This window comes from Panthera uncia, chromosome A2 (assembly GCF_023721935.1).
Source record: "Panthera uncia isolate 11264 chromosome A2, Puncia_PCG_1.0, whole genome shotgun sequence".
Taxonomy (NCBI): domain Eukaryota; kingdom Metazoa; phylum Chordata; class Mammalia; order Carnivora; family Felidae; genus Panthera; species Panthera uncia.
This window is the reverse complement of record NC_064816.1, coordinates 50,836,056-50,848,981: the sequence shown is the minus strand read 5'-3', so window position 1 is coordinate 50,848,981 and position 12,926 is coordinate 50,836,056. Positions and strand designations below refer to the sequence as shown.

The 12,926-nt window shown below is 38.1% G+C and overlaps 1 protein-coding gene and 1 pseudogene across 4 annotated transcripts in view; both read right to left on the bottom strand.

Annotated features, from left to right (window-relative positions):
- Positions 1–12,926, bottom strand: part of ATG7 (autophagy related 7) — a 247,699-nt gene that overhangs the window by 51,582 nt on the left and 183,191 nt on the right. The window lies entirely within an intron of this gene.
- Positions 407–3,073, bottom strand: LOC125930739 (pancreatic progenitor cell differentiation and proliferation factor-like; annotated as a pseudogene).

Genomic DNA, 12,926 nt, shown 5'->3' with positions numbered 1-12,926 from the left:
TGATTCTCAGGCTACTGAGTGATGGCTGAGACTTGTAAAAGTCTGGGAAGAAAGTATGTGCTGTGAAGCTGAGAACTGTGAGTGAATGGAATTAGGTATTAAACACTATTGGAAAGATGTTGGATTTGGGGCCAAGGCAGAGTAGAAGACATAGGTGAGCGTACCAAACATTTACTTACAACTCAGAAAACCCACCCATAAGATTATCAATCATACTGAGCAGTAAGGGGACACGGAAATAGATCTTCCCTAAATAAGGTCTCAAAAGAATCAAACTGGTCTTCTAGTAACTTAGCTGACTGAACAAATTTAAATATTTTATAGAATACTACAACACAATCTGGAGTAAATCTATCATTTACAGTGTTTAGCATATAATAAATATTTACTAAATATTCTCTCCCACCCTGGAAAACTGTAAAAGCCCCAATTATCAAGAGATAAAACAGTGATTAAAAGCAGAGTTGATCCACATATTTGATTTAGCAATGATTTCAAAATAACTTTCAAAAGAAAAAGGGCAGAAAAACTGGATGAAAAGATAGATTATTTGAATGCAGGATCTACAAAAATAAAAAAATCCAAAAAACTTTCTACAACTTCCAAAAACAGTATCAGAGATTAAGAACTCACTGGATGGGTTTAACAGTGGACTAGATACAGCAGCAGACAGGATTAGTGAATCAGTAGATAGGTCTATACTATATGCCCAAAATAAAGCACAAAAGAAAAGCAAATAGAAAGTAATATAGATTTGACACATGGTCAGAATGTCTAACAAGCATGCAATAAGACTCTCAGTAGGTAGAAAAAATTTTTGAGAATGGAAAAGAAGACAAATTTGAAAAAATGGCAAATAATGTTCAAAATGTGAGGACATATCTTCCCCACAGATTGAAGAAGCTCAGGGATCCTCAGGTAAGATAATAAAGAGAGCCTACAAATTGATAAAAAGCAAAGATAAAAAGTAAATCTTAAAAGTAGCCACACACACACACAAAAAAGACACATTGCCTTTCAGGAATCAACAATAAGAATAAATGTTGGGGCATCTGGCTGGTTCAACTGATTAAGGGGCTGACTCTTGGTTTTGGTTCAGGTCATGGTCTCACAGTTTCATGAGTTCAAGCCCCATGTTGGGCTCTGCTCTGGCAGTACAGTGCCTGCTTGGCGCTCTCTTTCTCCTCTCTCTCGGACCTTACCCCACTTGTAAATAAATAAACCTAAAAAAAATTTTTTTTAAGAATGAATGTTGATGGACGTTAAAAACATGCTACTAGGGGCACCTGGGAGGCTCAGTTGGTTAAGCATCCAAGTCTTGATTTCAGATCAAGTCATGATCTCATGATTTGTGAGATACAGCCCCGTGTCAGGCTCTGCACTGACACTGCATGTCCTGCTTGGTATTCTCTGTCTCTCTCTCTCTCTGCCCCTCCCCCACTCACATGCATACTCTCTCTCTCTTTCTCTCTCTAAATTAATAATAAACATTAAAAACAAACAAAAATGCTACTAAGCAATGAACGGGTCAACCAAGAAATCAAAGAGGAAATCAAAATTAAATACAGAGACAAATGAAAATGAAAACACAATGGTCCAAAATCTTTGGGATGCAACAAAAGTGGTTCTAAGATGGAAATTTACAGCAATATAGGCTTACCTCAAGAAGCAAGAAAAATCTCACACAAACAACCTAACCTTACACCTAAAAGATTTAGAAAATGAACAAACAAAACCCCAAATCAGTAGGAGAAAGAAAATGATAAAGATTAAAGTAGAAATAAATGAACTAGAACCAAAAAAACGCACAATGAAACCAGGGGCTGGTTCTTTGAAAAGATCAACAAAATTGACAAATCTTTAGCCAGACTCATTGAAAGAGAGAGAAAGAGAGAGAGAGAGAGAGAGAGAGAGAAGAGGAGAGGAGAGGAGAAAAAGAGAAGAGACGGAGGAGGATGGAGGGGGAGGGGGAAGGAGAGAGAAAGAGAGGACTCAAAATCAGGTATGAAAGAGTAATAAACCAACACCACAGAAATACAAAGGATTATATGAGAATATTATGGAAAATTATATGCCAATAAACTGGACAACCTAATGGATAAATTCTTAGAAACATGTAACCTCTCAAAATCGAAGCAGGGATTAACAAAAAATTTGAATAGATCGATTACCAGGAATAAAAAAAATCCCAGCAAACAAAAGTTCAGGACCAGATGGCTTCATAGATGAATTCTACCAAATCTTTTTTTTTCTTTACTAGTTTCTTGGAGTTTATTTTAGACTTGGTGCAAGGCACACTATTACAGGGTGTCACGAAGGCTTGAATGTGGCTTGGATAGTAAAGAGTGGGGTTCTCTTAACTTCCTTTTTGGTGTTTTGCTGTTTTGATACAAAAGATACCAACTGCTTCTGCTTGTTGCAGCCTCTAGTCTATGAGGAGGGGAGGGGAAGGGAGAGGAGGGAAGAGGAAGAAAGGGGGGGTAAGGGAGAGGAGGAAGGGGAGAGGAGGGGAGTGGCTCTGATGAACCTAGGACCTCATGAAGCCTGGTGGCTGGTGGTGGCCACTCAGGATGGGGGCCCGGTGTTGGCTTTGCCAGGCTGGCCATGAGGCTGCTTCTTCATGGCTTCCAGAGCCAAATCACAGGTGACTGTGCCACTGGAGGCCTGGGGAGATTCCAAGTGTTTTAGGGACTCCAATACTGTAGCCATAAATAGGAGTGTAGACTTCCCAAAAAAGAAGCCTGCCCACCAGTGACCCAGGTTGGCCTTGGGGAGACCAGGGTGGTGGGGGATGGTATCCCCAGGATACTCTGCACTTCTGTTACTAGAAGTGGAATCCAGGTGGTGCTGGATAATAGTTGTGGGTGACCATAAATGAGACACTGGAGGGGATGGCTGCCACACTGTTGCTTGTGGGCTGGTGGAAACCTTGGTGGTGACTCCTCAGGGGCCTTGGCCTGTGATCACAGGTGGCAGGGATGAGGACGCCAGGCCATAGAGCCCATTTGCAGAGAAGGCCGCCAAAGGCTGTTCTACGACAGAGGCATGGGCAGAGTTTCTGACAAACATTTTTTTTTAATGTTTATTTTTGAGAGAGAGAGAGAGAAAGAGCGTGATCAGGGGAGAGCAGAGAGAGAGGGAGACATAGAATCTAAAGCAGGCTCCAGGTTCTGAGCTGTCAGCACAAAACCCGACACGGGGCTCGAACCCACAAACCGCGAGGTCATGACCTGACTGAAGTTGGCTGCTTAACTAACTGAGCCACCCAGGCACCCCTCTAACAAACATTTACAGAAGAGTTAATACACCTATTTTTCTTAAACTATTCCAAAAAGCAGAAGAGGAAGGAAAGCTTCCAAATTTATTCTATGAGGCCAGCATTACCCTAATACAAAAGTCAGATGAAAATACTACAAACAAAAAGAACTACAGACCAGTATCTCTGATGAACATAGATGCAAACAAAATATTAGCAAACTGACCCAACAATACACTAATACAAATCATTCACCATGATCAAGTGGGTTTTATTCCTTGGATGCAAGAGTGGTTCAATATTTACAAGTCAATCAGTGTGATAAATCACATCAATAAGAGAAAGGATAAGAACCACAGGATCATTTTAACATAGGCAAAAAAAAAAAAGTGCATTTTATAAAGTATAACACCCATTCATGATAAAAACTCTCAACAAAGTAGGTTTAGAGGGAACAAACCTCAACATAATAAAGGCCATCTATGAAAAATTCACAGCTAACATCCTTACTGGGGCAAAACTGAGGGTTTTCCCCCAAAGCAGGGGACACAAACATGTCCACTCTCACCACTTTTATTTAGCATAGTACTAGAAGTCCTAACCACAGTAATCAGATAAGAAAAAGGAATAAAAGGAATCCAAACTGGTAAGGAAGAAGTAAAACTTTCACTATTTGCAGATGACATAGTACTATATATAAAAATCCCCCAAGACTCCATCAAAAAACTACTAGAATTGATAAATAAATTCAGTAAGGTCTCAGGATAAAAAAATGATATAGAGAAATCCACTGCATTTCTGTACACTAATAATTAAGTATCAGAAAGAGAAATTAAGAAAACAATCTCATTTACAATTTCACCAAAAATGATTAAATACCTGGGAATACACTTAACCAAAGAGTTGAAAGACCTGTATTCTGAAAATTATAAAACACTGATGAAAGAAATTCAAGATGATAGAAACAAATGGAAATATATTGCTTTCACATGGATTGGAAGAACAAATTTAATGTAATTCCTATCAAAATATCAATAGCATTTTTCATAGAACTAGAACAAATAATCCTAAAATTTGCATGGAACCACAAAAGACCCCAAATAACTAAAGCAATTCTTATAGGGAAAAAAAAAAAAAAAAAGAAAAAAGAACAAAACTGGAGGTACCATAATCCTAGATTTCAAGATACACTACAAAGCTGTAATAATCATAAAGTATGTTACTGGCACAAAAATAGATACATAGATCAATGAAAAAGAAATAAACCCACAATTATATGGTCAATTAATCTTTAACAAAGGAGGCAAGAACATGCAATGGGAAAAAGACAGTCCTTTCGACAAATGGTATTGAGAAAACTGGATGGCTACATGCAAAAAAAATGAAACTGGACCATTTTATTACACCACACACTAAAAATTAACTCAAAGTGGATTAAGGACCTAAATGTGAGACCTGAAGCCATAAAAATCCTAGAAGAGAGCATAGGCAATAATGTCTCCGACATGGAACATAGCAACATTTTTCTAGATATGTCTTCTGAGGCAAGGGAAACAAAAGCAAAAATAAACTGTTGGGGCTATATCAAAATTAAAAACTTCTGTGCATCAAAGGAAACAATCAACAAAACTGAAAGGCAACCTACTGAATGGGAGAAGATATTTGCAAATGACATATAAAGGGTTATCATTTAAAATATATAAAGAATTTATATAACTCAACACCAAAAAATAAAATAGTCTAATTTAAAAATGGGCAGAAGACATGAACAGACAATGCTCCAAAGAAGACATCCAGATGGCCAACAGACTCACGAAAAGATATTCAACACCACTCACTGTCAGGGAAATGTATATCGAAACCACAATGAGGTTATCACTTCACATCTGTCAGAATGGCTAAAATAAAAAACACAAGAAACAACAAATGGTGGCAAGGATGTAGAGAAAAGGTACCCTCCTGCACTGTTGGTGGGAATGTAAAACTGGTACAGCCACTGTGGAAAACAGTTTGGAGGTTCCTTAAAAAATTAAAAATAGAATTACCATATGATCCAGTAATTCTACTAATGGGTATTTACCCAAAGAATATGAAAACACTAAATCAAAGGGATAAATGCACTCCTATGTTTATAGCAGCATTATTTACAGTCGCCAAATTATGACAGCATTCATCAATAGATGAATGAATAAGATGTGGCACACACACACACGTGCGCGTGCACACAAACACACACAGGAATATTACTCAGCCATAAAAAAGAATGAAGCCTTGCCATTTGCAACAATATGGATGGATCCAGAGGGTATAATGCTAAGTGAAATAAGTCAGAGAAAGACAAATGCCATATGATTTCACTCGTATGTGGAATTTAAGAAACCAAACAAGGAGAAAGAGACACAAACAAAAACAGACTCTATTGAAAACTGATGGTCACCAGAGGGGAAATGGGTGGGGGAATGGATGAAATAGGTGAAGGGGATTAAGAGTACACTTAGTGGAGTGCCTGGGTGGCTCAGTCGGTTAAGCATCCAAACTCTTGATTTCAGCTCAGGTCATGATCTCACGTTCAGTGAGTTCGAGGCCTGCATTGGGCTCTGCACTGACATTGCAGAGCCTGCTTGGGATTCTTTCTCTCTCCTTCTCTCTGCCCCTTCCCTACTTATGCACTCTCTTTCTCTCTTAATATAAACTTAAAAAAAAATTTTTTTTTAAAGAGCACACTTATCATGATGAGCACTGAGTCATGTCTAGATGTACAGAACTTTTGAATCACTATATTGAGATACCTGAAACTAATACAATACTATATGTTAACGATACTGGAATTTTTAAAAAAAGTGAAAAAAAAAAAAGAATGTTGGCTTCTTAAGAAAAAATACACAAAGTAAAAAATTTTTAAAGTTCTGAAGGAAAAAAAGTCAACCAAAAATTCTATACCCAAGGAGGATGCCCTTTAGAAAGAAATGTGAAGTAAAGATGCTCTCAGAAGAACAAAAAAACAAGTGTTCATTTCTTGTAGAGAATTGCTCTACAAGTAATACTAAAGGATATGATGAATATATGATGGAATGTTCTTCAGGCTCAAGGGCAAAAGCTCTGATATGGAAGCATACAATTTTAAGAAAGAATCAGTAGCTACAAAATGTAAATATATAGGTAAATATAAAGACAACTGACCATTAAAACAACAACAACAATAATAATGGTTTGTGCGGTTTATCACTTACATAGAAATAAAATATATGGCAAGTATAACAAAAAGTTGGTAAGGAGAAAATGGAATACACTGTTTTAAGTTTCTTGCTTACTTGGGCAATGGTGAGGGAAACTGTAATAGATTAATTTGGAAATTTCATGAGCTTGAGCTCCATGTTAGGGGTAGAGTTTACTTAAAAAAAAGAATAAAAAAGAAAAATATTTAAAATAAATAAGTAAAATAAAGGCAAAGAAAAACAAGCAAAGGAGAAAAAAAACAGAGCAGATAAAACAAATGACAAGAGAATTAAACCTAACTAAACCAGTAGTTACATGTAAATGGCATAACCAACCTAATTAAAAGACAAAAACTATTATATTGGACTTTAAGAAACATAGATACAACTACAAAAAGCCAGCAATTCACTTTTGATTTTATACCATGCAAATAACAAAAAGAAGTTCTGTTACATCAATATTAGATGAACAGATATTAAAGTAAGAGTTATCACAAGGGAGAACTAGAGACATTTCACAATGATAAAAGGGTCAATGCCACAGAAAGATATCACTGCCCTAAACATTTATGCATCAAATAATGTAGCTTATAAGTTCTTGAAGAAAAAACAAAGCTGAGAATAAGAAAAAGATACAGACAAATCTACAGTCACCACTGGAAATTTTAACACACCTCTCACTAACAGAATCAGCAGACAAAAAATCAGCAAGGATACAGAAGATTTGAACACGACTAATCCACTCAATTTAACTGACAAACATAGAATTATATAGGCAACAACTGCAGGATATAGATTCTTTTCAAGTGCACATGGCACATTTACCCAAATAGATTATATTCTTAACCATAGAGTAGATCTCAACAAATGTCAAAGGATTAAAATCATGTTTTCTGACCACTGTGGAAATGAATTAAAGTACGAGAACAGAAAGACAAGAAAAACCTCCAAATGCCTGGAAATTAAGCAACACATGTCTAAGTAACCCGCAGGTCCAAGGAGAAGTCACAATATGAACTAGAATTAAGGTCTAAAAGCTAATAGGGCATGTCTAGGGCAATCAGGCAAGAAAAAGAGACTGGAAGATATTAGGTCTGGAAGGGATACTGGGGCAACAGACAAATCCTGTTTTATGATGGAAGGGACTGCAGACTTAGAAAGGTCAACTGGCTTGCACAAGGTCTCAAAGACAGTCAAGAAGCAGGGCAGGGACACTAAATGCTGGCTTCCTGATTCCAAATGCAGAAGACTTCTCCCCTTTCCTGTCTTGAGCATGTGCAGAAATCAATACATGATAGTTAAAACACGTGGAATGGTTCTACTTTTAACTAATGCTCATTTCTTTCATGCACCTCAAATTCTGAACCTTATTTAGATATTTATACGATTACTTCCATGTTATACTCCATTTTGTTGTCTCTTGTTTTCATAGTTGGTCTCTCCATCAATCTACATTTTGCTCATTCATGACAGAGTAGCTGTCTTCAAATTCATCCTTTCCTTCCTTTTTTCTATTGTTACTGCCTCCTCTTATCTCCTGATCAGACCTCTAGCTGTCCCTTTCCAATTCAAGTCTTTCCTGGCTGCCAAAGGCATTTTTCTAACAGTGCTTACCGTGTCTCTTCTCTGCTTAACAGGATTCAATGGGTCCCCCATCATGAGGAATGATGGGTCCCTCATCATGATGAATGAAGTCCATTCAAAATGCTTCTCAGTCTAGTCTCAACCTACCTACCTTACTACCTTTCAACCTTCACCTTTCTGCATCATCCCTACATGCACCCTACTCTCCAGTTACTTAAAAAAGGTAACATCTGTGCCTTTGAACCTGCTATTCTTATTGTTCGTCTTCTCTGTTAGCCCTTTTAGATAAAGCTGAAATGGTCCCTCTTCCATGAAGTCTTTCCCTGTCCCCAAACTGGAATCATTTCCCTCTTTGACACTCTATACCCTTCCCTTGTACATATCAAGTGGCCTATATAAGGTGTTACAATTCTAAATGCATGTGCCTAAAGCCTTTAGCACCAGAATGCAATCTTACTGAAAGCAGGGCTATGATCCCTATTATCTAGTTTGATACTAGAATAAGTGATTGCCCCAGTATCTGGGGTTACAGAGGATGAGCCTTTTCTAACACATAAGAAATACAAATCAGCCAACCTGCCATAAATACAGGTGCCTAAAAGGGATGATATGGATGGAAGTCAAATGGTATCACCAGCAGGCCAGGACTGCACCACAGTGGTGTCTGATGATCACAGTGGGTACTCTGCTGAAAGGTCATTTCCTCTCACAGGATCTGCCCACTTTCTTGAGCACCATAACCAGAGTCTAGTGAGATATGTGTGTGGGTGCGTAGACTGCCTAAGTACAGCTGGGTGGTAAATCAGTGGAGGGCTTCAGTCATTAGGAGCTTCTCCAAAGGAGCTTTTCTTCCCCACAGAGACATTTCAACTTCAGTAGGTCTGTGGTAAAGACCTGAGTTAATTTGGAGGGAAAAAAAAATTCCCAGATGATTTAATACAGCATTCTCCAAATTAAAACCCTGAGGTAAATCAAAGTGCTGTCTCTCAGAGAAACACCCACTTTCCTGAATCATGAATTTTTTTTTAATGTTTATTTAGTTTTGAGAGAGAGAGAGAGAGACAGAGTGCTAGTGGGGGAGGGGCAGAAAGAGACGGAGACACGGAATCTGAAGCAGGCTCCAGGTTCTGATCTGTTTCCACAGAGCCTGATGCCGGGCTCGAACCAACAAACTGTGAGATCATGACTTGAGCCAAAGTCAGGCACTTAACCAACTAAGCCACCCAGGCACCCTTGAATCATGAATTTCTCAAACAAAAAGGGACAGAACCATTTGTTCTTTGTGTAGATCAATGAAGGATACAGCAATAGTGAGAAAAGGTGAATACTGTGTGCACAAGGAACAAGTGCAAAGATGTTTGTTGGGCCATTGTTTGAATCAAAGGTTGAAAACAACCTAAATGGTTAAAACAGAAGAATGGATATGTTTGCAAATATGTGATCAATAAAATGTTCTGCCCTGGTGAAAATGGCTGAACTGGGGCTACACGCAGCAGTATGGATGAATCTCAAAAACATACTCTTTTTTTAATTTTATTTTTTATTTTTTAAAATTTACATCCAAATTAGTTAGCATATAGTGCAACAATGATTTCAGGAGTAGATTCCTTAATGCCCCTTACCCATTTAGCTCATTCCCCCTCCCACAACCCCTCCCGTAACCCTCAGTTTGTTCTCTATATTTATGAGTCTCTTCTGTTTTGTGCCCCTCCCTGTTTTTATAGTATTTTTGCTTCCCTTCCCTTATGTTCATCTGTTTTGTCTCTTAAAGTCCTCATTTGAGTGAACTCCTATGATTTTTGTCTTTCTCTGACTAATTCACTTAGCATAGTACCCTCTAGTTCCATCCACGTAATTGCATATAGCAAGATTTCATTCTTTTTGATTGCTGAGTAATACTCCATTGTGTATATATATACCACATCTTCTTTATCCATTCACCCATCGATGGACATTTGGGCTCTTTACATACTTTAGTTATTGTTGATAGTGCTGCTATAAACACAGGGGTGCATGTGTCCCTTCAAAACAGCACACCTGTATCCCGTGGATAAATGCCTAGTAGTGCAATTGCTGGGTCGTAGGGTAGTTCTATTTTTAGTTTTTTGAGGAACCTCCATACTGTTTTCCAGAGTGGCTGCACCAGCTTGCCTTCCCACCAACAATGCAAAAGAGATCCTCCTTCTCCACATCCTCCCCAACATCTGTTGTTGCCTGAGTTGTTAATGTTAGCCATTCTGACAGGTGTAAGGTGGTATCTCATTGTGGTTTTGATTTGTATTTCCCTGATGATGAGTAATGTTGAGCATTTTTTCATGTGTCAGTTGGCCATCTGGAAGTCTTCTTTGGAGAAGTGTCTATTCATGTCTTTTACCCATTTCTTCACTGGATTATTTGTTTTTTGGGTGTTGAGTTTGATAAGTTCTTTATAGATTTTGGATACTAACCCTTTATCTGATATGTAGTTTGCAAATATCTTCTCCCATTCTGTTGGTTGTCTTTTAGTTTTGTTGATTGTTTCCTTTGCTGTGCAGAAGCTTTTTATTTTGATGAGGTCCCCGTAGTTCATTTTTACTTTTGTTTCCCTTGCCTCTGGAGATGTGTTGAGTAAGAAGTTGCTGTGGCCAAGGTCAAAGAGGTTTTTGCCTGCTTTCTCCTCGAGGATTTTGATGGCTTCCTGTCTTACATTGAGGTCTTTCATCCATTTTGAGTTTATTTTTGTGGATGGTGTAAGAAAGTAGTCCAGGTTCATTCTTCTGCATGTTGCTGTCCAGTTTTCCCAGAACCACTTGCTGAAGAGACTGTCTTTATTCCATTTGATATTCTTTCCTGCTTTGTCAAAGATTAGTTGGCCATACGTTTGTGGGTCCATTTCTGGGTTCTCTGTTCTGTTCCATTGATCTGAGTGTCTGTTCTTGTGCCAGTACCATATTGTCTTGATAATTACAGCTTTATAGTATAGATTGAAGTCTGGGATTGTGATGACTCCTGCTTTGGTTTTCTTTTTCAAGATCGCTTTGGCTATTCGGGGTCTTTTCTGGTTCTATACAAATTTTAGGATTATTTGTTTTAGCTCTGTGAAGAATGGTGTTATTTTGATAGGGATTGCATTGAATATGTAGAGTGCTTTGGGTAGTATCGACATTTTAACAATATCTGTTCTTCCTATCCAGGAGCATGGCATCTTTTTCCATTTTTTTGTTTCTTCTTCAAATTCTTTCATAGGCTTTGTATAGTTTTCAGTGTATAGATTTTTCACCTCTTTGGTTAGATTTATTCATAGGTATTTGCAATTGTAAATGGGATTGATTCCTTGATTTCTCTTTCTGTTGCTTCACAGTTGGTGTATAGGAATGCAACTGACTTCTGTGCATTAATTTTATATCCTGCCACTTTGCTGAATTCATGGATCAGTTTTAGCAGTTTTTTGGTGGAATCTTTTGGGTTTTCCATATAGTGTATCATGTCATCTGTGGAGTGAAAGTTTGACCTCCTCCTGGCCAATTTGGATGCCTGTTATTTCTTTGTTATCTGATTGCTGAGGCTAAGACTTCCAGTACTATGTTGAACAACAGTGGTGAGAGTGGACATCCCTGTCATGTTCCTGGCCTTGAGGGAAAAGCTCTCAGTTTTTCCCCATAGAGGATGATATCAGCATTGGGTCTTTCATATATGGCTTTTATGATCTCAAGGTATGATCCTTCTATTCCTATTTTCTTAAGGGTTTTTTATCAAGAAAGGATGCTGTATTTTGTCAAATGCTTTCTCTGCATCCATTGAGAGGATCATGTGGTTCTTGTCCTTTCTTTTATTGATGTGATGAATCACATTGATTGTTTTGCGAATATTGAACCAGCAGCCCTGCATCCCAGGTATAAATCCCATTTGGTCATGGTGAATAATTTTTTAAATGTATTGTTGGATCCGGTTGGCTAATATCTTGTTGAGAATTTTTGCATCCATGTTCAGCAGGGAAATGGGTCTATAGTTCTCCTTTTTAGTGGGGTCTCTGGTTTTGGAATCAAGGTAATTCTGGCTTCATAGAAAGAGTTTGGAAGTTTTCCTTCCATTTCTATTTTTTGGAACAGCTTAAAGAATAGGTGTTAACTCTTTAAATGTTTGGTAGATGGGGCGCCTGGGTGGCGCAGTCGGTTAAGCGTCCGACTTCAGCCAGGTCACGATCTCGCGGTCCGTGAGTTCGAGCCCCGCGTCGGGCTCTGGGCTGATGGCTCGGAGCCTGGAGCCTGTTTCCGATTCTGTGTCTCCCTCTCTCTCTGCCCCTCCCCCGTTCATGCTCTGTCTCTCTCTCTGTCCCAAAAATAAATAAAAAACGTTGAAAAAAAAATTAAAAAAAAAAAAAACGTTTGGTAGAATTCCCCTGGAAAGCCATCTGGCCCTGGACTCTTGTTTTTTGGCAGATTTTTGATTACTAATTCGATTTCATTACTGGTTATGGGTCTGTTCGAAGCTTCTATTTCTTCCTGTTTCAGTTTTGGTAGTGTATATGTTTCTAGGAATTTGTCCATTTCTTCCAGATTGCCCATTTTATTGGCATATAATTGCTCATAATATTCTCTTATTGTTTTCATTTCTGCTGTGCTGGTTGTGATCTCTCCTCTTTCATTCTTGATTTTATTTATTTGGGTCATTTCCTTTTTCTTTTTGATCAAACTGGCTAGTGGTTTATCAATTTTGTTAATTCTTTCAAAGAACCAGCTTCTGGTTTCATTGATCTGTTCTACCGTTTTTTTGGTTTCGACAGCATTAATTTCTGCTCTAATCTTTATTATTTCCTGTCTTCTGCTGGTTTGGGGTTTTATTTGCTGTTCTTTTTCCAGCTCCTTAAGGTGTAAGGTTAGGTTGTGTATCTG